Source organism: Anomaloglossus baeobatrachus, chromosome 3 (genome assembly GCF_048569485.1).
Source record: "Anomaloglossus baeobatrachus isolate aAnoBae1 chromosome 3, aAnoBae1.hap1, whole genome shotgun sequence".
NCBI classification, from domain to species: domain Eukaryota; kingdom Metazoa; phylum Chordata; class Amphibia; order Anura; family Aromobatidae; genus Anomaloglossus; species Anomaloglossus baeobatrachus.
The window spans coordinates 414,365,771-414,388,146 of record NC_134355.1 but is presented as its reverse complement, the minus strand read 5'-3'; the positions used below and the strand labels follow the sequence as shown (position 1 = coordinate 414,388,146).

General features: G+C 45.1%; 1 long non-coding RNA gene across 1 annotated transcript; it reads left to right on the top strand.

The window, feature by feature from the left end:
- The first annotated feature begins 2,647 nt into the window (after positions 1 to 2,647).
- LOC142295362 (uncharacterized) lies at positions 2,648 to 6,747 on the top strand. The gene is made up of 4 exons (XR_012751438.1): positions 2,648 to 2,925; positions 5,374 to 5,446; positions 6,199 to 6,256; positions 6,682 to 6,747. It is a non-coding gene; the product is annotated as an uncharacterized LOC142295362 (long non-coding RNA).
- Positions 6,748 to 22,376: the final 15,629 nt, after the last annotated feature.

Genomic DNA, 22,376 nt, shown 5'->3' with positions numbered 1-22,376 from the left:
ATCCATTACCAAGAAAGGTAAAAGAGTTGTTTTTTAAAAGAAAAAAGGTGGCATCAAGCAAAAAATTCTGGAGGTCCAAGGAATAATTAGAATATTTCTGAAGCTGATCTCTAAGAGCCAGGATTGCAAGTGAATGGGGAATAGACGTATACAATGTCTGGACATCACAAGTGAGCCAGCTAAAATTGCTCTGCTATTTGACCTGTGAAACGATGTTTAACCCCTTAAGGACGAAGCCAGTTTTGTACTTAATGCCCAGGCCATTTTTTGCAATTTTGACCAGTGTCACTTTATAAAGTTATAACTCTGGAACGCTTCAATGAATCCCGGTGATTCTGAGATTGTTTTTTCGTGACATATTGGGCTTCATGTTAGAGGTAAATTTAGGATGATTTTTTTATTTTATTTGTGAAAAAATCTGAAGTTTGACAAAAAAAATAAAAATTTTGCAATTTTCAAAATTTAATTTGTATGCCCATAAACCAGAGAGTTATGTCACACAAAATAGTTAATAAATAACATTTCCCACTTGTCTACTTTAGATCAGCGCAATTTTTGAAACAAAATTTTTTGAGGTTAGGAAGTTAGAAGGATTCAAAGTTCATCAGCAATTTCCCATTTTTTCAACAAAATTTACAAAACCATTTTTTTAGGGACCACATCCCATTTGAAGTGACTTTGAGAGGCCTAGGTGACAGAAAATACCCAAAAGTGACACCATTCTAAAAACTGCACCCCTCAAGGTACTCAAAACCACATTCAAGAAGTTTATTAACCCTTCAGGTGCTTCACAGGAACTAAAGTAATGTGGAATGAAAAAAAATAAAATTTAACATTTTACCTAAAAATGTTGCTTTAGCACTAATTTTCTTACTTTTTCAAGAGGTAACACCAAAACATGGACCTCACACTTTGTTACCCACTTTCTTATGAGCGTGCTGATACCCAACATGTGGTCAGAAACCTTTGTTTGGGTAAATGGGAGAGCTTGGAACGAAAGGAGCAATATTTGAAATTTGGAAAGCAAAGTTGGCTGAAACAGATTGCGGGCACCATGTTGCATTTACAGATCCCCTAAGGTACCTAAACAGCAGGAACCCCCCTCAAGTGACACCATTTTGGAAACTAGACCCCTTAAGGCTTCTATCGAGGGGTATTCTGAGCATTTTGGACCCACAGGTACTTCACAGATTTTGATAACGTTACGTTGTCATATTGAAAATTGTCATTTTTTTCTCAAAAATGTTGCTTTAGCATCAATTCTCTCACTTTTTCAAGAGGTAATTCCAAAAATTTGACCCAAATCTTTGTTACCCACTTTTTTATGAGCGCGGTGATAACTTACATGTGGTCTGAAACCTTTGTATGGACAAATGGGAGGGTTTGGAACGAAAGGAGCAATATTTGAATTTTGTAAAGGAAATTTGGCTGAAAAAGATTGCAGGCACCATGTCGCATTTGGAGGACCCCTAAGGTACGTAAACAGCAAAAAACCACCACAAGTGACCCCATATTGGAAACTAAGCCTCTCAAGGAATTTATCTAGATGTTTGGTGAGTCCCCTGAACCACCAGGTTCTTCACAGAAGTTTATAACGTTGAGCCATGAAAATAAAAAATAAAATTTTACCACAAAATTGTTATTTCAACCAGGTAGCTTTTTTTTTCACAAGGGTAACAGGAAAAAAATCACCATGAAATTTATTGTGCAATTTCTCCTGAGTTTGGTGATATCTTATATATGGTGGAAATCAACTGTTTGGGCACACGGCAGGTCTTGGAAGGGAAGGAGTGCCATTTGACTGCAAAATTGGCTGGAATCAATTGCGGACGTCATGTTGCATTAGGAGAGCCCCTGAGGTGCCTAAGCAGTGGAGGTCCCCCACAAGTGACCCCATTCTGGAAAATAGACCCCTCAAGGAATTTATCTAGATTTTTGGTGAGTACCCTGAACCCCCCGGGTGCTTCACAGAAGTTTATAACGTTGAGCTGTGAAAACAAAAAAAATACATTTTTACCACAAAATTGTTACTTCAACCACATAGCTTTTTTTTTAACAAGAGTAAAAGGAAAAAAAGCAGCATAAAATTTATTGTGCAATTTCTCCTGAGTATGCTGATACCTTATGTGTGGTGGAAATCAACTGTTTGGGTGCACAGCAGGGCTCGGAAGGGAAAAAGTGCCATTTGACTGAACATTTGGCTGGAATAATTAGTGGACGCTATGTCGCATTTGGAAAGCCCCTAAAGTGCCTAAACAGTGGAGGTCCCCCACTAAGGTAACAGCCAGGACCCAGTTCCTTACGATACCCTCTGAGGAGGTCCGTTCCAGGGACTACCTCAGGGAGTTGAAGAGGAACGCGGCCCTTGAACTACATTCAGTAACACTTGCTGAGTATCACAGGGCTCAGAGAATACCGAGAGGCCTGAGGGTCTCCCTTAGGCCCACTCTGTTTTCCGAGAACCCGGATTACTGCAAGTCTTTTGAGGCTATCCTCAACAAATGCTCTTTTGACATTATTTTATTAACAATCGACTACTTGCAAAAAGAACTAGACACTGTAGACACAAACATCAAGGGTATTGAAGACCAATTGGCACAAACTCTCAACGCCACTGCTCTTGAGTAGCTCAAGACAAAATATAGCACCACTGTGACGGAGTTCAGCGCATCTCTACAGATACGGAAACGCGATAAGTTTCTACGCGATCAGGAAGATTACAATAAAAAAAGAGTTTACAAATGGCAAGCTTCTTTTCCCTCCAGAAACTACAGACATACTGGCAGTTTCAGTGCAGGCTCCGACAGCGACTTGAGCACATCTGGGCATCTCCCTTTTTTAGGACAAAAACGGACCAAAAGAGACCGACGAGGAGGGGCAGACACCGGCCCCGGACGACAGAACAGAGTGACGACACGGTCCCAGGTAGGGAAAACATTGTGTTTAACATTTCCAACTACACCCTCACTCCAACAGAAACCAATGTCCTACAAAAGGGTCTCTCATTCTGCCCTACCCCTTCCTTCAACACATTCCATCTCGAACAGGAATTGAATCGTTTTTATAGAAATGTCCGCCTTAAAGCACATTTCTTGGGCAAGACACCTGTTGCTCCACAGACCACCTCTGCGGCCACTATACCCTCTAGCCACCTGATTTTACCCTAACTGGACTTAATCTGAAGATACCCAGTACTTTCCAGCCGCCACGCCATTACCACCCGGCTGAAACTTTCATAGATCTAGTTTCCATTGACATACAACAGGTCATCTCTGACATCAAAAAAGGTAGTTTCCATCTAAAAAACAACATGTCTCCTGATGAACGCAAGGCTCTCATTTCACTCAAACAAAATGAAAGCATTATTATTAAACCGGCAGACAAGGGTGGTGCTATAGTTGTACTTGATAAGAAGTACTACATCAGTGAAATCAAGGAGCAACTCAGCGATACCAATACATATTGCCTTCTATCACAAGACCCTACCTCTGCTTTTGCGTCAGCCATACGTACCAAAATTAAGACCTACCAGCAAAATTCCATCATCGACAGTAAACTTGCAGATTTTCTCATCAACAACCACCCCATCACCCCAGTCTTCTATACACTACCCAAAATACACAAGAATCTCTCATTCCCTCCCGGCCGCCCCATTGTCGCATCAACTGACTCGATTCTTTCACCCTTATCTATCACTTTGGAAAAAATACTGTCACCCCACATCCCCAAAATTCAGTCTCACCTGAAGGACACTGGGCATTTTTTGTCCATCCTCAAATCCATTTCTCATATTCCTGATAATAGCCTGTTAGTAACACTAGATGTATCGAGCTTATACACAAGCATCGATCATACAGAGGGACTCATGGCAGTGGACAATTTCCTACATCGTCACACTGATTTTTCAGATCCCAAGAGGAACTTTTGCCTCGACCTCCTTGATGAGGTCCTCACAAAAAACTTTTTCCTCTTTGGGGACCAATTTTTCTTACAGCGTAGGGGGACCGCGATGGGTTCGAATGTCGCGCCCCCCTACGCTAATATTTTCATGGACTACTTTGAGAATCGCTTTGTTTACACCCACCCCCAATATGATAACTCGGTTATGATTTGGAAAAGGTTCATCGATGATATATTTTTCATATGGACCAATGACACAATGTCCCTCGAATCCTTTTTCGCAGACCTCAATTCTGCTATGGCTAACATTTCTTTCACTCTCCACCATGACAGTAGCTCCATCCATTTCCTGGACACTACTGTGATTATTAATACTGATCGCTCTCTGTCCACCGATCTCTATGTCAAGCCAACAGATAGGAACAGTCTCCTACTTTATACCAGCTGCCATCCTAAGCATATCAAAAGGTCCCTTCCACACTCACAACACTGCCGAGTTGACAGAATAGTCTCAGATTCCATAGTAAGGGATGTACGACACACAGAGATGAACTTGAAATTTCACAATAGGGGATATCCCCCCTACATGAAACCTGCTGCACAAATCACGCAGACATCAGGCTCTCAAAAAATCCCCTTCGTGAACACCTTCCATCCCTTTTCTCCACTTATCAAAACTGCTATCTTGAAACACTGGCCTCTCCTACACCAGGCTTACCCCTCCATTCCCGAATTCCAAAACAAGCCACTATTCTGCTTCAAGCGTCCCCCCAATTTAAGGGACGCATTAGTACGTGCAGACATTGGCCCATCCAAGCCACCTATCCGGCAAATTTTCCTATCCACCAGCCGGAAGGGGACATTCCCTTGTCTTCATTGCTTACAATGTTCTCACGTTACCAAAGGGGATCATTTCACCCACCCACGTACTGGCAGGAGATATCCCATTCGGGGATACTTTACGTGTGACTCCAATTACGTAGTGTATCTAATCAAGTGCCCGTGCGGTCTCGGGTATGTTGGGGAGACCACCCAGCATATCCGAGACCGCATCAGCAAGCACAAATCGACAATTCGATGCAAACAGACTATTCTGCCCATCCCTGCACATTTCATCACTACTGGTCATTCAATTTCACAACTGAGATTTCAGGTGCTTGAACATGTCTGCCCCCCCAGACGAGGAGGTAATCGCATCCAATTACTACGTGAGAGGGAATCATATTGGATTCATACCCTCCAAACCCTGGAACCCCATGGCCTCAACCGAGAATATGAGGTTCATGTCTAGTTCTCTGACTATCTCCACGACTCATTATTACATATGTTGTGCTATGTGTGCATTTCTCCAAATTGCAACCTTTATGAGATTGATTACGCTGTAGTTATATGTTTGTTTTTTTTCCCCCTATCAATCATTTTTTACTATGTATTGATACTGACGCCTGTACTTGCTTCCTTTTCTCCTTCTAGGTATCCTAGTATCCTTTCTCCTTCACTCACGGGCCACTATAGCACTCTTCTGCACATTTGGGCCTCCTGACAGGTAATTATACTCCATCCAGTACACTGAGTATATCCTTGGCCCTCCCAGTGGATACAGATCGCAGCCTCTAGTATGTTCACATTTACACACTCCTGCTCAGTGCCTATGTTCCCCCTCTTGTATCTCTTACTCATACACCACTTATATTGCCATATCCATATTAGGCCCTCTATGTGCTCACACTATACCACTGCTGCCACATCCATACCATGCTTATTACACACTTACATTACTGACACATCCATGCCTCTAACAGACTTTAGGATTTTGCCTGTAGTCTCTTCTTACGTCAGCCCTACATTATGCCCACACCTCTTTCTATGATGGACACATCCCTTATCCTATCATACTCAGCGCTCAGTGTCCTGACCCTGCCTATCGTTCATCCCACACTACTGACGTCATGCTCACACCCCTCGACATGACTGACATGTCCCTGTTCCTGTCAGACTCAGTGCTCATGTGCCCAGCCCCTCCCAGCGCCCGCCCAGCACTGCTGACATCACGCACATGTGCAGTGGACACTTTCCCACCATGCATTGCGCCCGTCCAAACCGGAAGTGACGCTCCACTCAGCGTTCTCCTTATAATGGTGCTCCCCAGCCCAGTACACCCACGCTGCCATCACCACTGCCACCGCTGTTCCAGCACTACATGGTCCTCTATGAGCAGGTAACCCAGTGCATCCACCTCCTGTGGACCTCTCACTATCTCTGCTTACCATTCTCTAATGCTTGTGACTTTCCTTCCAGGCGTCTTCTCCTCTCCTCCTCTGCCTCTGTGTTTAATCCTCACATCACCACCATTCTGGTATGTAGTTCTGCTACCTTGATTACTACTATCTCTTTCCATGTAAAATGGTTATGCATATATGTACTTAACAGATGTACTTGTGCCTTCTTCAATGAGGAATATAATGTTCCTATGTACCTATTACATGATTCTATTGCCATCTGTATCATCCAGCGGACAGTGTCCTGACTTCCTCATATTGCATTGTGGTGCTTCTTCTTATGCATATTATTTCTAAACTGCCAGATACCGCTTAATGCTGAATGTGACGCCCTCCACCTACCCTCTACCCTGACGGCTGTCCCTGTGACCCGTATACCTCTGCGTCTCTATTATAAGTATGTACATATCCTGTATATAGGTGTATAAATGTATATTTGTATATATTGCTGTCTGTCACACTTGTATATATATATACTCACGGTGTACTTTTACCTCCACAGGCAACTACCTTGAGAAAGGTCTGATAAACCGAAACGTTGGTTTGTTGCTTTTGTGTCAGGGTTCACATTTTTGCAATTTTTGTCGGTTGTGAATAAAAACACTTGCATTCAAATTTCCTCTCCTTTCTTATTGAGTGCTCGGGTTCCCCTTTACTTGTTACTAATTTATTACCCGATAGCACCTATCTGTAGCAGTTGCAGCCGGACTTTTCTGTATTAAACAGTGGAGGTCCCCCACAAGTGACCCCATTTTGGAAACAAGACACCTCAAGGCTTTTATCTAGGCGTATATTGAGCATTTTTAATCCACGAATACTTCTCAGAATTTGATAAGCTTAGGTTGCCATATTGAAAATTTTCATTTTTTTCACAAAAAGGTTTCTTTAGCATCACATTTCTCACTTTTTCAAGAGGCAACAACAAAACGTGGACCCCACAGGTTGTTATCCAATTTCTTGTGAGAGCAGGGATACCCCATATGTGGCAAAAACCTCTGTTTGGATTAATGGGAAGGCTTGGAATGGAAGGAGCACCATTTGAATTTTGAAAAAGTTGAAATAAATTGCACGCACCATGTCACATTAGCAGGGCCCCTTGGGTACCTATACATCAGAAACCCCCCACAAATGACCCCATTTTGGAAACTGGACCCCTCAAGGATTTTATTCAGGAGTATAGTAAGCATTTTGAAACCACAGGTACTTCACAAAAATGTTGCAGTAGCAACAAATTTCTCACTGTTAGGCTATGTGGCCACGATCCAGCGACACGGCGTCTAGTACACAGTGCCAGCCTTCCTGCAGAGATGTGAGTGTTGTCCACGGGAGAATGCAGCTGCCCATGCCCACGATTTGGGTTCAGGCTGCTGTGGACTTTAGCTCTATTCTACCTGCACAGAACACTCATCTCCGCAGCATAAATTGACATGCTGAGGCTCGGGAACCTGCGCCACAGGTCAGTTTATGCTGCGGAGAAAAGAAGCACAGTGGGCATGAGATTTCTAAAAATTCTTCCACTGTGCTTCTACTGCACAACGCAGCGTTATGGACGCAGGGAAAACACTCTGCGCCCAAAACGCTGCAAACCCCGATTGTGGGCGCATAGCCTAAAATGCTACAATGGATGAATGGATAGATGTCAAACCAATATAACGTCCCACCCCCTGCATATTCTAAGCTGGCGCCCTTTAGTGCCTTTCATGTGGCACTAAAGGGTGCCTAGCCTTGTATTTAGCCCAAAAAAAATAATTAAAATAAATGACGTGGGGTCCCCCCTATTTTTGATAGCCAGCTAGGGTAAAGCAGACAGCTGTAGCCTGCAAACCACAGCTGACAGCTTCACCTTGGCTGGTGATCAATTTGGAGGGCTCCCCAAGCTGTTTTGTGTTTTTTTTAATTATTTATGAATAAATAATTAAAATAAAAAAACAAACGTAGGGTCCCCCCAAATTAGATCACCAGCCAAGGTGAAGCTGACAGCTGGGGTCTGGTATTCTCAGGGTGGGAAGAGCCATGGTTATTGGACTCTTCCCAGCCTAAAAATAGCAGGCCGCAGCCGCCCCAGAAGTGGCGCATCCATTAGATGCGCCAATCCTGGCGCTTCGCCCCAACTCATCCCGCGCCCTGGTGCGGTGGCAAACGGGGTAATAAATGGGGTTGATACCAGATGTGTAATGTCACCTGGCATCAAGCCCAGCAATTAGTTATGTGACGGCATCTATTTGATACCAGACATAACTAATTGACAGTAATAAAAAAAAAAAATTGACAACAAAAAAAAAATTTATTTGAAAAAACACTCCCCAAAAACATTCCATCTTTTGGCCAATTTATTAAAAAAAAAAATCGGGTCCCTGTAATCCATTGTGAAAGTCCCGCGGCGATTCTGGACCTTCTAGAATATAGGGGGCACGTGCAGACCTTCCATTTGAGGAGAGTGGGTGCAAAGAATTTGCACCCACCCTCCCCGGGTCACAGCTGCAGACTCCGTGCAGCAGCAGCAGCCAGCATCTCTGAACACAGGAAGCTGACAGCTGCGCTCTGCACATGTGACCGGCGTCTGCTGAGAAGGAGCTGGAGGAGGGGGCCGCGGGGGATCAGCGCTCCGACAGGTATGTAGGACACTGGGGAACACCGGGGTGGGGATAGGGGGTGACTTGGCAGGGCCTGGGGAGCAGGTTTCTGTCGTATGTGTCATAGCACATGCGACAGAAACCATAGGAAAGGGGGAAATGCGGCCGGCACGCTGCTGTGCGCGCCGGTATGTGCGGCGCCATGTTAGATTATCGGGAGGAAGGGGGGGTGGGGGGACACTTTGGCGACACCGGGGGACTGGAGAGGACCAGGGGATGAGATTTATCTCCCATCTGACATGTTTGTTTATGCCAGATGGGAGATAAATGATTTTTTTACTGGCGCGGTCATTTACTGTAACCTGATCATCGGTATATGGTGTATACCGGTCATCAGGTGAGCGGGGACCGGAAAAACCGGCCAGAATCATGATCTCCAGGGTCTCAGCTACCCCCGGCAGCTGAGACCCCGGATTTTTTCTGACTCTGGGGGGCGCTAGACCCTTTTTTCCGACCGCCGTTAAAAAGCGGCGGATCGTAAGAAGTACCCTAATTTGTCGCCGTTAAAAGGCGTATCGGCGGTCGTTAAGGGGTTAATACATGTTTACTATCCAAAACATGTCCAGGGGACATTTTTGGAAGAAATTGAAGGTGAATGTCTAACCATTCAGACAAATGTTCCGTAATAGAATTAATTCCTGACACTATTGGTCTAAATTTTGGTGGAAAATAATTTTTGTGAGCTTTTCGTAGTGCATGTAACAGAGGTGTAAGTGAGCAGGATGGATTGAGATAATTCTTCTGTTTTTCATCAATCAAACCCAGGTGAAAACCCTCATTTAAGATTTTCTCCAAGGATTTTTTAATATCTGCAGAGGGATCAAACTCAATTCCCCTGTAGATATTATCATCCTCTAACATGTTCAATACTTCTCTTTCATACAGGCCCACATCTAAAATCACGACTGCACCGCCTTTGTCTGTATTTTTTATAATGATGTTAGGATTATCACGTAAGGCAGTAAGAGCATTTTTTTCTTTTTTAGATAAGTTGTGATTTGAGGGCTCCTGTTTATGAAAGAGAGCTGTGAGTTCTTTTTCCACTATATTTTGAAAATCCCCCATCTGTTCACACCTGGAGGGGATAGGGTAAAACTGGGGATTAGGTGTGCTGAAATGAGGAATCGCAAAACCAGTGTTCACACCAATACCATTATCCAATGAAAGTTCACGCAAATCCTGCAAAGCCATTTGTTCACAAAAGGAATTAGGAGAAAAAAGTATGTCAGCCTGTGTACCGGGTGATGGCAATGTGTCTTCATCACCCCAAAAGTGATTTTTTACAGTTAATTTTCGAATAAATTTATTGACGTCTAATATGGCTCCAAAAAGATCAATTTTTTTTATTTGGGACAAAGTTCAGACCCTTTTTTAAAACACTTATTTCACCATCACCCAAAACACAAGGCGACATGTTAATTACAGAAAAACAATCATTGACATTTACTTATTTTTCCCCCTGGTGTAATACACTCTATTTTCTATGTTTGCGCCCCCCCCATTGTTTTTTTCAATTTTTTGGGGGAAAAGACTGGTTTTTTGATTCCCCCAAAGAGGTGGAAGCTGAGGAGCTGAGGGATTGTCCAAATTTATATCTGAAGTGTCAGTATTATAGTCTGTGGAATCCAAGTCAGTTGTCTCCGGATCTGTGGACGAAAAACTAACCCTGTTGCGTGTACTGTGTTTTTTGTTTCTCAATATTGATCGAGGACCTGTATGAGAAAATTTATGAAAAGTATGCCAGTTGTAGACTTTATTTTCTTCATAGTCTCTCAAATCTCTGACAAATTTCTTTTCTTTAAATGATATTATAGTATCCTCCAAAGTTGTTATTTTGGTGTTACATTGATCTCTTGCAGCTTTATATGAGTCAAGATTATTATATTGAACAAGAATAGTTTCAATGTCTCTAATTTTACCTTCCAGATCTAATATTTTGTTACGTTCCTGTTCAACAATAAGTTGGAATATATTTTTGGAACATTCCGATAAGGTCAAATTCCATTTAGTAATAAAATCATCATTATATTCAACTGTGGGTCTTTTGTTGAGACAAAGCCCCGTGGGATCATGTTTTTGTCTAAATATGTCTGCAATGTTTTACTATCCCACCAGGTGCGTATTCTTGCTGACATGGCTTTTTCCAGTTCCCACATGGATTTGTTAAAGTCCACAAGTGTGCCCGTGGGGCAATCTTGTCTGCTTAGGGAAAAGATTTTTGCCGTTCTCTCCATTCTCTTTTGGTCCGCAATAAAAAAAAACACTTTGACTTTGTTCATTTATGACAATTTGCATCTCCATTAATGTCAATGACAAGTCCATATATTAAGACAAAATTCTGTGAATGCCAATAATATGACTTCTTTAGAATTCCATTATATTAAGCGGGGAGCCCGGAAGGGAAGCCCAGGGAAGACATACAGATATGTGACCATATGGTTTAGAGACAGACTAAGATCAGGTCGATCGAAACGCCTCCTCTCATCTATGGGCTTCCTTTGACCATGTTATGGACTTTTTAACATGTCTTGAATAAAGAAAATTGGATTATAAGAAAAATTACTTGCGTGGATCAATTGCTGGAAATTTTCTTATTTTTGTTCTACAATGATTTGCCGACCTCCTTTTTCCCTGCAATATCCATTGCATTTGGGTCTCCTACTAAGCAGGTAAGCTGGACAAACCATATCTGTATGTCCATCCAGGACTGTATGCAGGAGTTTTTTGCCCCCCCAAAAAATTACGTGGGCTTTGTCATGTTTTTGTATGCTAGCCAGGTACAGCAGGCAGGTATGGGCTGCCCCCAACTCCCAGCTGCCTATTTGTACCCGGCTGTGAACCAAAATTATAGGAAAGCCCTTTTTTTTTATTATTTCATGAATTTCATGAAATAATTAAAATTAAAAAAATTACATGGGCTTTGCCCAATTTTTGAGCCCAGCCAGGTACAACTAGGCAGCTGGGGATTGGAATCTGCAGTGCAGAGTGCCCAACCTTTCTGGGCACCCCCGCTGCGTATTGCAGTCGGCAGCCACCCCAGAAAATGGCGCTTTCATAGAAGAGCCATCTTCTGGCGCTGTATCCAACTCTTCCAGCTGCCCTGGTGACGGGTGGTTCGCTGGGTAATAGTGGGGTTAGGGCTAGCTTTATATTATAAGTTGGCCCAAAGCCCAAAATGCATGGTGTCACGCCAATATTAGACATGGCCACCATGAATTTCTTGTACAGATTAAAAAAAAATAACACACAGAAAAATATTTTTATTAGAAATAAAACACAACACAATTAGTGACTCCATTTTTATTGAACTAAAGAACCCTCCCTCCGCAGTAATCCTGGGTCAAGGGTATAATGCCGTCCAATCCGCATCCAATATCATCTGATCAGTTTGCTGGAAGGCAAAGCGATCAGATGATGTGTCAGGTTCAAGTGCCTGAATCATATGACACAGCAGCTGATTGTATAAACGGCTTTTATACAATCAGCTGAGGCATTAGTGCAAAAAAAAAAAGCCTACACACGTCCGTGCTGACTATCGTCCGATCGCTGCAGGAGCTGCCGGTAATCAGTGAAGCGGTCTCCTGATGGCATCAGCAGATAGCCGGCCGGGCGGTAAAAAGCCGGCGTCACCACGAGACTTACGATCAGCTGATGCGTCAGGTGACCGCATCAGGTGATCCACCGCCAGGTCCTGAAGCCATCGGACATGCCTGGGAGCGTGCACACAGCCGGAGCGGCGATACTGGGAGAGGAGCTGGGAGCAGGCATGACACCAGGAGCCTGCAGACAGGTGAGTATGTCTTTTATTTTTTCTAATTTTCACTTTTGATTTCGCAGCTGCTTCCCGCTCCCGCACGGGAGCGGACCTGGCGACGCACGGGAGATTGAAGCAGCGGTGGCGGTACCGGGAGGATTCGATGACCGCAGTCTGTATATATATATTTGTGAGGGGTACTTTGCACGTTGCTACATCGCAGGTGCGATGTAGGTGGGGTCAAATCGAAAGTGACGCACATCCGACGTCGCTGTCGACATCGCAGTATGTGAATCCTTTTACATACGATTAACGAGCGCAAAAGCATCGTTATCATATGATCGGTTTAGGGTCCGACATTTCCATAAATTTGCAGCAGCGATGGTACGATGTTGTTCCTCGTTCCAGCAGGCAGCACACATCACTGTGTATGAAGCCGCAGGAGCGAGGAACATCACCTTACCTGTGTCCCGGCTGCAATGAGGAAGGAAGGACGTGGGCGGGATGTTTACATCCCACTCATCTCCGCCCCCCCTGCTTCTATTGGCCGCCTGCCGTGTGACATCGCTGTGACGCCGCGCGACCCACCCCTTTAGGAAGGCGGTGGGTCGCCGGCCAGAGCGACGTCGCAGGGCAGGTAAGTGCATGTGAAGCTGCCGTAGCGATAAGGGTTCGCTATGGCAGCAATCACAAGATATCGCTGCTGCGACGCGGGCGGGGATTATCGCGCTCGACATCGCAGCATCAGCTTCGGATGTCGTAGTGTGCAAAGTACCCCTAACAGTAAGTGTATATGTGGAATAGTGTTTCCACTTTACTTCCGGGTGGAGCTATACAATGCATATACAGTCACCCATAAAATGGCGACACATTACTATGAAATACACCACCTCCTCTTTTGGGTGCAGGATAACACCCAAAAGGGGAGGAGAATAGGCATGTCATCTAGTGATTGCCCAAATTTGCAGCTATCGTAATTCTACTAAGGATTACTATAGCTTTTTGATGTGTACACAGGAAGATGCTCCCCCTACTGGTAATTATAAGTTTTTTTTATATAAAAGTTTTATTTTACATGTTTAAAAGTTGAATTACATTAAGAAAATCAATGTTACACAATTATAATAATATTGTTTGCTGATTTGACCTAGAAAACAAAAAAATTAGACGATACAGTCCCTTTAAGATGAACTTTGTAAGATTTTTTGCTGGGTGATAAAAGGTTCAAGCCACTCTTCAGACACACCTGATCATTAGGAAGCATGCATGACCTCTCATTAAGGGGCACTTTGCACACTGCGACATCGCAGGTGCGATGTCGGTGGGGTCAAATTGAAAATGACGCACTTCCGGCATCGCATGCGACATCGCAGTGTGTAAAGGCTGGATGATACGATTAACGAGCGCAAAAGCGTCGTAATCGTATCATCGGTATAGCGTCGGCGTAATTCATAATTACGCTGACGCAATGGTCCGATGTTGTTCCTCGCTCCTGCGGCAGCACACATCGCTGTGTGTGAAGTCGCAGGAGCGAGGAACGTCTCCTACCGGCCTCACTGCGGCTTCCGTAGGATATGCGGAAGGAAGGAGGTGGGCAGGATGTTTACATCCTGCTCATCTCCGCCCCTCCGCTCTGATTGGCCGCCTGCCGTGTGACGTCGCAGTGACGCCGCACGACCCGCCCCCTTAACAAGGAGGCGGGTCGCCGGCCACAGGGACGTCGCACGGCAGGTGAGTGTGTGTGTGAAGCTGGCGTAGCGATAACTTTCGCTACGCCAGCTATCACCACATATCGCTGCTGCGACGGGGGCGGGCACTATCGCACTCGGCATCGCAGCATCGGCCTGCGATGTCGTAGTGTGCAAAGCCCGCCTAAGACTGATGTGAACAATGTTGGTTTTCATAAATTGGGGCCTTCATTTCTCAAAGTGAATCTGTCTATTCTGACAGATTGCTATGAAAGATAAGGTCTTTGAATGTTAAAACTGCAAAACAGGAAATATCATCATTTTTTTGACACTCAGTGGAATGTAGAGTGGTTCTCTGAGAATAAAATAAAATAAAATCACTGATATCATTCAAGCCTTTTCTAGTCCCATCATTATGGACTGCAGACTGAATACACAGTTCCGAGACCTGTGTTTCAACTCACAAGAGCTGTATCACAAATACCTCAGTCAGCGGCCAGCTGTAATAAGCGAAGAAATTCTTTAATTTATGTCCAGCTTTAGCCACCTCCACCAGTCTGAACGTTTTATAGCAGTGCACAGGAGACTGCATCCAAATGTAAAACAAATAAACATTGAGGAGAATGTTCCTGGAGATTACCCCAACTATGTTCAGCAAGGAAGACATATATTTATTCACATATTACAGCCTAAGATATGTCAGTTGTAGAGTTGAGCGATGTTTGAGTCGAACGGTTCGCCAATTTCAAATTTGAGTTATTTTGGGCAGTGTTCAAGTCGTTCGACGACCTCAAACGATTTGCTTCAAGTTCGGCCATTCGAGTTACCGTTCGATAATGATTCAATCAACAAAAGCGTGGCTTTTCACAGTAAGGCTATGTGCATCCTGCGTCCTCAGCACAATGCCTCTCTCTTTCCTACTCTTTCCTACTCACCGATCACTGGTGCGGTGCTGCACAGCTGTGACAAAGCTCCGGCGGCTTTTGTTCTTTTGAAAATGGCTGCCGCTTCATTGTTCAATCTGGTATTCCCTGCTTTCCCCACCCACCGGCGGCCATGATTGGTTGCAGTCAGACACACCCCCACGATGAGTGACAGATGTCTCACTGCAACCAATCACAGCCGCGGGCGTGTCTATATCGTGCAGTAAAAGAAATAAATAAATAATAAAAAAAAACTGCAGTTCCCCCCAATTTTGATACCAGCCAGGATAAAGCCACACGGCTGGAGGCTGGTATTGTCAGGATTGGGAGTGCCACGTTACGGGGAGCCCACCACCCTAACAATATCAGCAGGCAGCCGCCTGGAATTGCTGCATCCATTAGATGCGACAGTCTCGGGACTCTACCCAGCGCATCCCAAATTGCCCTGGTACAGTGGCAATCGGGGTAATAAGGGGTTAATCATGGCAGGCGTCTCCCCGAGATACCTTCCATGATTAACCTGTAAGTGAAAGTAAAGGAACAGACACAACGAAAAATTATTTATTTGGAATAAAAGACGAAAAAACACCCTCTTTCACCATTTTATTAAAATCCCCAAATACCCCTCCAGGTCCGACGTAATCCACAGAGGTCTCACGACGCATCCAGCTCTGCTACATGAAGCTGACAGGAGTGCCGTAGAACACGAGCGCTCTGTGTCAGATCCACGCAGGAATGAAGTAAGCTGTGCTGTCAGCGGGGACGTCACTGAGGTAATGCCTGCATGTGTTCAAGGATGATGATGGGGGTGGTAGTGCCTGCGTGTGTGTGAGGAGGATGAGTGCCATAGTGCCTGCATGTGTGCGGTGATGAGTGCGGTAGTGCCGGTGTTTGCCCTCCCATCCATCCATCCCTCCATCCCTCCCTCCATCCATTCATCCCTCCCTCCATCCCTCCCTCCATCTCTCCATCCATTCATCCCTCCCTTCATCCCTGCCTCCATCCCTCCATCCATTCATCCCTCCCTTCATCCCTCCCTCCATCCCTCCATCCATCCCTCTATCCCTCCCTACATCCCTCTATCCATCCATCCCTCCATTCCTCCCTCCATCCATTCATCCTTCCCGCCATCCCTCCCTCCATCTCTCCATCCATCCAACCCTCCATCCATCCCTCTATCCCTCCCTCCATCCCTCTATCCAGTCATCCATCCCTCCATCCCTCCCTTCATCCATTCATCCCTCCCGCCATCCCTCCCTGCATCTCTCCATCCATTCATCCCTCCCTTCATCAATCCCTCTATCCCTCCATCCATCCCTCTATCCCTCAATCCATCCATCCCTCCATCCATCCCTCCAATCACCACCCACCATCCATTCATCCATCCCTCCATCCCTCCCTCCAAGCCTCCATCCCTCCATCCATCCCTCCATCCATCCATCCCTCCATCTATCTATTACTCCATCCATTCATCCATCCCTCCATCCCTTCATCCCTCCCTCCATCCATCCATCCCTCCATCCATCCTTCCATCCCTCCCTCTATCCATTCATCCATCCCTCCATCGTTCCCTCCATCTCTCTATCCATCCCTCTATCCATCCCTCCATCCATTCATCCCTCCCTTCATCCCTCCCTCCATCCATCCCTCTATCCATCCATCCCTCATTCCATCCCTCCATCCATTCATCCATCCCTTCATCCATTCATCCATTCATCCATCCCTTCATCCCTCCATCCATCCCTATATCCCTCCATCCATCCATCAAACCATCAATCCCTCCATCCATTCATCCCTCTCTCCATCCATCCATCCATCCCTCCCTCCCTCCATCCCTCCATCCATCCCTTTATCCCTCCATCCATCCCTCTATCCATCCATCCCTCCATCCATCCCTCATTCCATCCCTCCATCCATTCTTCCATCCCTTCATTCCTCCCTCCATCCCCCCAGCCATCCCTATATCCCTCCATCCATCCATCCATCCATCCATCAAACCATCAATCCCTCCATCCATTCATCCCTCTCTCCATCCATCCATCCATCCATCCATCCCTCCATCCATCCTTGTAGCTGAATAATCTACTTCTGATTTCTCAAGTGCTATGCAGAGGTCAAGATTACCAACTCTTCCTATGCTTTTCATTAGAAGCAGTGGCTGAATGGATAGAGCTACTGCCTAAGGAGAATTAGTTCACAAGTTCGAGTCCCAGCGTTCCCGGTAAAGAATTTAATTTACTTTTAATTTTAAATTATAATTATTACTTATTTATAATTATAATTTAATTTAATTATGCACTGACTGGAGGAGCCGGACATCAGCTGTGAGCCATGGGACACACCTCTAAAATCGGAGCTGTTCATGGAATGAGGCTGCATTGCTCTCTCCTCTCTCTCCTCTCTTTCTTCTCTCTTCTCTCTCTCTCTTCTCTCTCCTCTCTGTCTTCTCTCTCTTCTCTCCTCTTCTCTCCTCTTCTCTCTCTCCCTCTCTCATCTCTCTCCTCTCTCTCTCTCATCTCTCTCCTCTCTCTCTCTCTCTTCTCTCTCTCTCCTCTCTCTCTTCTCTCTCTTCTCTCTCTCTTCTCTCCTCTTCTCTCTCTCCTCTCTTCTCTCTCTCTTTTTTCTCTCTCTTCCTCTCTCCCTCCCTCTCTTTTCTCTCTCTACTTTCTCTCTCTACTTTCTCTCTCTTTTCTCTTTCTTTTCTCTCTCTTTTCTCTCTCTCAGACCTGGTGATGATCAGCTGATGCGGTCACCTGACGGAATCAGCTGACACTATAAGTCGAGCGGTAAGGCCGGCTTTTTACTATCAGCTGCTGCTGTCGGACAGGAGTCTGCACAGAAATGTGTAGTTTGTTTGTTTTTTGGGGTTTTTTTGCACTGATGTATCAGCTGATTGTATAAAAGCCGTTTATACAATCAGCTGCTGTGTCATGTGTTTCAGGCCCATGAACCTGACACATCATCTGATCACTTTGCCTTCCAGCAAACCGATCAGATGATTTTGGATCTGGATTGAACGGCTCGGGACCCTTGACCCAGGATTACTGCGGAGGGGGGTTCCTTATTTCAATAAAGATGGAGTCACTAATTGTGCTGTGTTTTATTTCTAATAAAAATATTTTTCTGTGTGTTGTGTTTTTTTTATCTGTACAAAAAATTCATGGCGGCCATGTCTAATATTGGTGTGACACCATGAATTTCGGGCTTAGGGCCAGTTGATAATATACAGCTAGCCCTAAACTAATTATTACCCCGCGAGCCTCCCGTCACCAGGGCAGCTGGAAAAGTTGGATACAGCGCCAGAAGATGGCGCTTCTATGAATGCACCATTTTCTAGGGCGGCTGCGGATTGCAATTCGCAGCAGGGGTGCCCAGAAAGCTTAGGCACCCTGCGCTATGGATTCCAATCCCCAGATGCCTAGTTGTACCTGGCTGGACACAAAAATTAGGCGAAGCCCACATCATTTTTTTTTCTTATTACTTCATGAAATTCATGAAATAATTAAAAAAAAAGGGCTTCCCTATATTTTTGGTTCCCAGCCAGGTACAACGAGGCAGCTGGGGATTGGAATCCGCAGCACAGGTTAACCCGAGCTTTCTGGGCCCCTCTGCTGCGAATTGCAGTCCGCAGCCACCCCAGAAAATGGCGCTTTCATAGAAGCGCCATCATCTGGCGCTGTATGCAACTCTTCCAGCAGCCCTGAAGCCGGGTGACTTGCTGGGTAATAATGGGTTAATACTAGCTTTGTTCAAATAGCTAGACTAGCTAGTATTAACCCCTTCACCCCCGGCCACTAAAACACCCTAATGACCGGGCCATTTTTTGCAATTCTGACCAGTGTCACTTTGACAGGTTGTAACTCTGGAACGCTTCAACGGATCCTGGCGATTCTGAGATTGTTTTTTCGTGACATATTGTACTTCATGTCAGTGGTAAATTTAGGCCGATATTTTTTGTGTTTATTTGTGAAACTTTAGGAAATTTTGCGAAAATTTTGAAAATTTCGCAATTTTCAAACTTTGAAAATTTATGCCCATAAATCTGAGAGATATGAAGCACAAAATAGTTACTAAGTAAAATTTCCCACATGTCTACTTTACATCAGCGCTATTTTTTAAACAAATTTTTTTTTCGTTAGGAAGTTAGAAGGGGTCAAAGTTCATCAGCAATTTCTCATTTTTCCAACAAAATTTACAAAATAATTTTTTTAGGGACCACATCTTATTTGAAGTGACTTTGAGAGGCCAATGTGACAGTAAATACCCAAAAGTGACCCCATTCTAAAAACTGCACCCCTCTTACTGCTCAAAACCACATCCAAGAAGTTTATTAACCCTTTAGGTGCTTCACAGGAACCAAAGCAATGTGGAAGGAAAAAATGAAAATTTTACTTTTTAACACAAAAATGTTACTTTAGCCATAAAATTTTCATTTTCACAAGGGAGAATAGAGAAAGTGCACCATACAATTTATTGTGCATTTTCTCCTGAGTACGCTGATACCCCATATGTGGTAAAAATCAATTGTTTGGGCACACGGCAGAGCTCGGAAGGGAAGGAGCGCCATTTGAATTTTTGAACGCAAAATTAGCTGGAGTCATTAGCGGACGCCATGTCGGGTTTGAAGACCCCCTGAGGTACCTAAACAATGAAGCTCCCCCATAAGTGACCCCATTTTGGAAACTAGAGCCCTCAAATATTTTTTCTAGATGTTTGGTGAGCACTTTGAACCCCTGGGGTCTTCACAGAAGTTTATAACGTTGAGCCTTGAAAAGAAAAAAAAAAATGTTACCACAAAACTGTTGCTTCAACTAGGTAGCTTTTTTTCACAAGGGTATCTTGAAAAAGTGCACCATAAAATGTGTTGTGCATTTTCTCCTGAGTACGCAGATACCTCATATGTGGTGGAAATCAAATGTTTCGGCATATGGCAGGGCTCGGAAGGTAAGAAGCACCATTTGATAGCAAAATTGGTTGGAATCATTAGCTGACGTAATGTTGCATTTGGAGACCTCCTGAGGTGCCAAAAAATGGAGCTCCCCCACAAGTGACCTCATTTTGGAAACTAGAGCCCTCAAATAATTTTTCTAGATGTTTGGTGAGCACTTTGAACACCTGGGGGCTTCACAGACGTTTATAATGTTGAGCCGTGAAAAGAAAAAAAAAAATGTTACCACAAAACTGTTGCTTCAACTAGGTAGCTTTTTTTTCACAAGGGTATCAGGAAAAAATGCACAATGTAATTTATAGTGCATTTTCTTCTGAGTACAACGATACCTCATATGTGGTGGAAAGTAATTGTTTGGGCGCATGGCGGGGCTTAGAAGAGAAGGAACGCCATTTTACTTTTCAAACACACAGACGCGGTGCTCTGATCGGCCACTGCAGGACGCACGGTCGGATGAAATACAAAAAGCGTCGGGGATACGGAAAAAAAAAACCAGTCACGCCAAAAATTGAGCAGGGATGCCGATCCATTATGTGCATCCCTGATCAGCGCTCGGCGGGACGCACGGACAGATGCGATACAAAAAGCGTCAGGGATACAGAAAAAAAGTCACACCAAAAATTGACCATTGATGCAGATACGTTATGTGCATCCCTAATCAGCGCTCGGCGGGACGCACGGACGGATGCGATACAAAAAGCATCGGGGATACGAAAAAAAAAAAGTCACGCCAAAAATTGAGCAGGGATGCAGATATGTTATGTGCATCCCTGATCAGCGCTCAGCGGGACGCACGGACGGATGCGATACAAAAAGCGTCGTGGATACGAGAAATAAAAAGTCCCGCCGAAAACGGACCACGGATGCAGATACGTTATCTGCATCCCTGATTAGCGCTCGGATGAATGGACGGATGAGGTGTAAAAATGGACATGGGATACAGAAAGAAAAAAAAAAAAGTTATACTCACAGTACCTAGAGGATTAGCAAGAGGATCACTAACCAGAAGAACTGCAGGAGGAACAGAAGGCAGAGAGCTGGACAGCTTTACAGGAGCAGCAGGCAGGACGTTGGACAGCTCTGCAGAATACCCAGGAAGGACCCAGCGATGGAGGCAGATGCGATGGGGCCAGTGAAGACCTCGGACGACCCGGTGAAGACAGGTAAGATGGCATCGGGGGGGAGATCAGAGGGGGAGGGGGAGAGCAGAGGGTCAGGGGGAGAGTAGAGGGGGAGTGGGAACTGGGATACCGGAGAAGGAGCTGCATAAGCAGAATAGAGATCATGGGGGAGGCAGGGAGATCGCGGGGGGAGCAGATCGGGATGTCGTGGGGCAGATCAGGGTGTGGGGGGGCAGATCGCAGGGGGGCACGGGCAGGGGCCATCACGTGAGCGCACAGGGGGCGTCACGGGAGCGTGCAGGGGCTGTCAAGGGAGCGCGCACGGGCTGCAAGGTGAGCACAATACTCACAGTACTCATGTGGAGCAGGAGCAGTGACATCAGCGGCGGTGGCAGCGGTGGCGTGGTACCACAAGTACCAGCCAGTCCATGCTGCAGACATGTTGGGGGAGTGCTTCCCAGACCAGCACAGGCCTGGGGAGGGCGGCCACCTGAAGATCAGACTGCCCCACTGCACACTGATTGGAGCAATTGTGCATCATAGCACAATCGCTCCAATCAGTGCTACAGGGGCTGGGGGCGCCATGTTTGAGGTCCACCTATGATCTGCTGTAGCTGCTACAGCATCTCATAGCTGGATCTCACAGTATCACACTAATTCAGGCATTTTTTTTGCCGAAATTAGTGCGAACGATGTGGTTGGCGGTTCAGATTTAAACAGTCAATCACATCAATCGTCGATGAGGGGTGGCGATGCCACCCCCCTGGGGTCAAGCAAAGGTCCCCTGCTGTAAGTAACAGCAGGGGACATCATTTGAAAGCCGTTGCTATGGCCACGGCAATCAAATGAACTTTAGGCAGTAAAGTTACGTCCCTGGTCGTTAAGTCACGTTAAAATAGGACGTAATTTTACTGCCCGCGGTTGTGAAGGGGTTAAGCCAGAGATTCTTAGTGTCAGGCAAGTTTGACCCGGCCATTAAGAATCTCCAATAAAGGGTTAAAAAAAAGACACCACACAGAGAAAAAATACTTTAATAGAAATAAATACACAGACACACTTAGAGTCTCCATGTTTATTACTCCCTCTCACCGCTCCACGATCCTGGTCTTCTGTCTTCTTTCTCCTTCAAC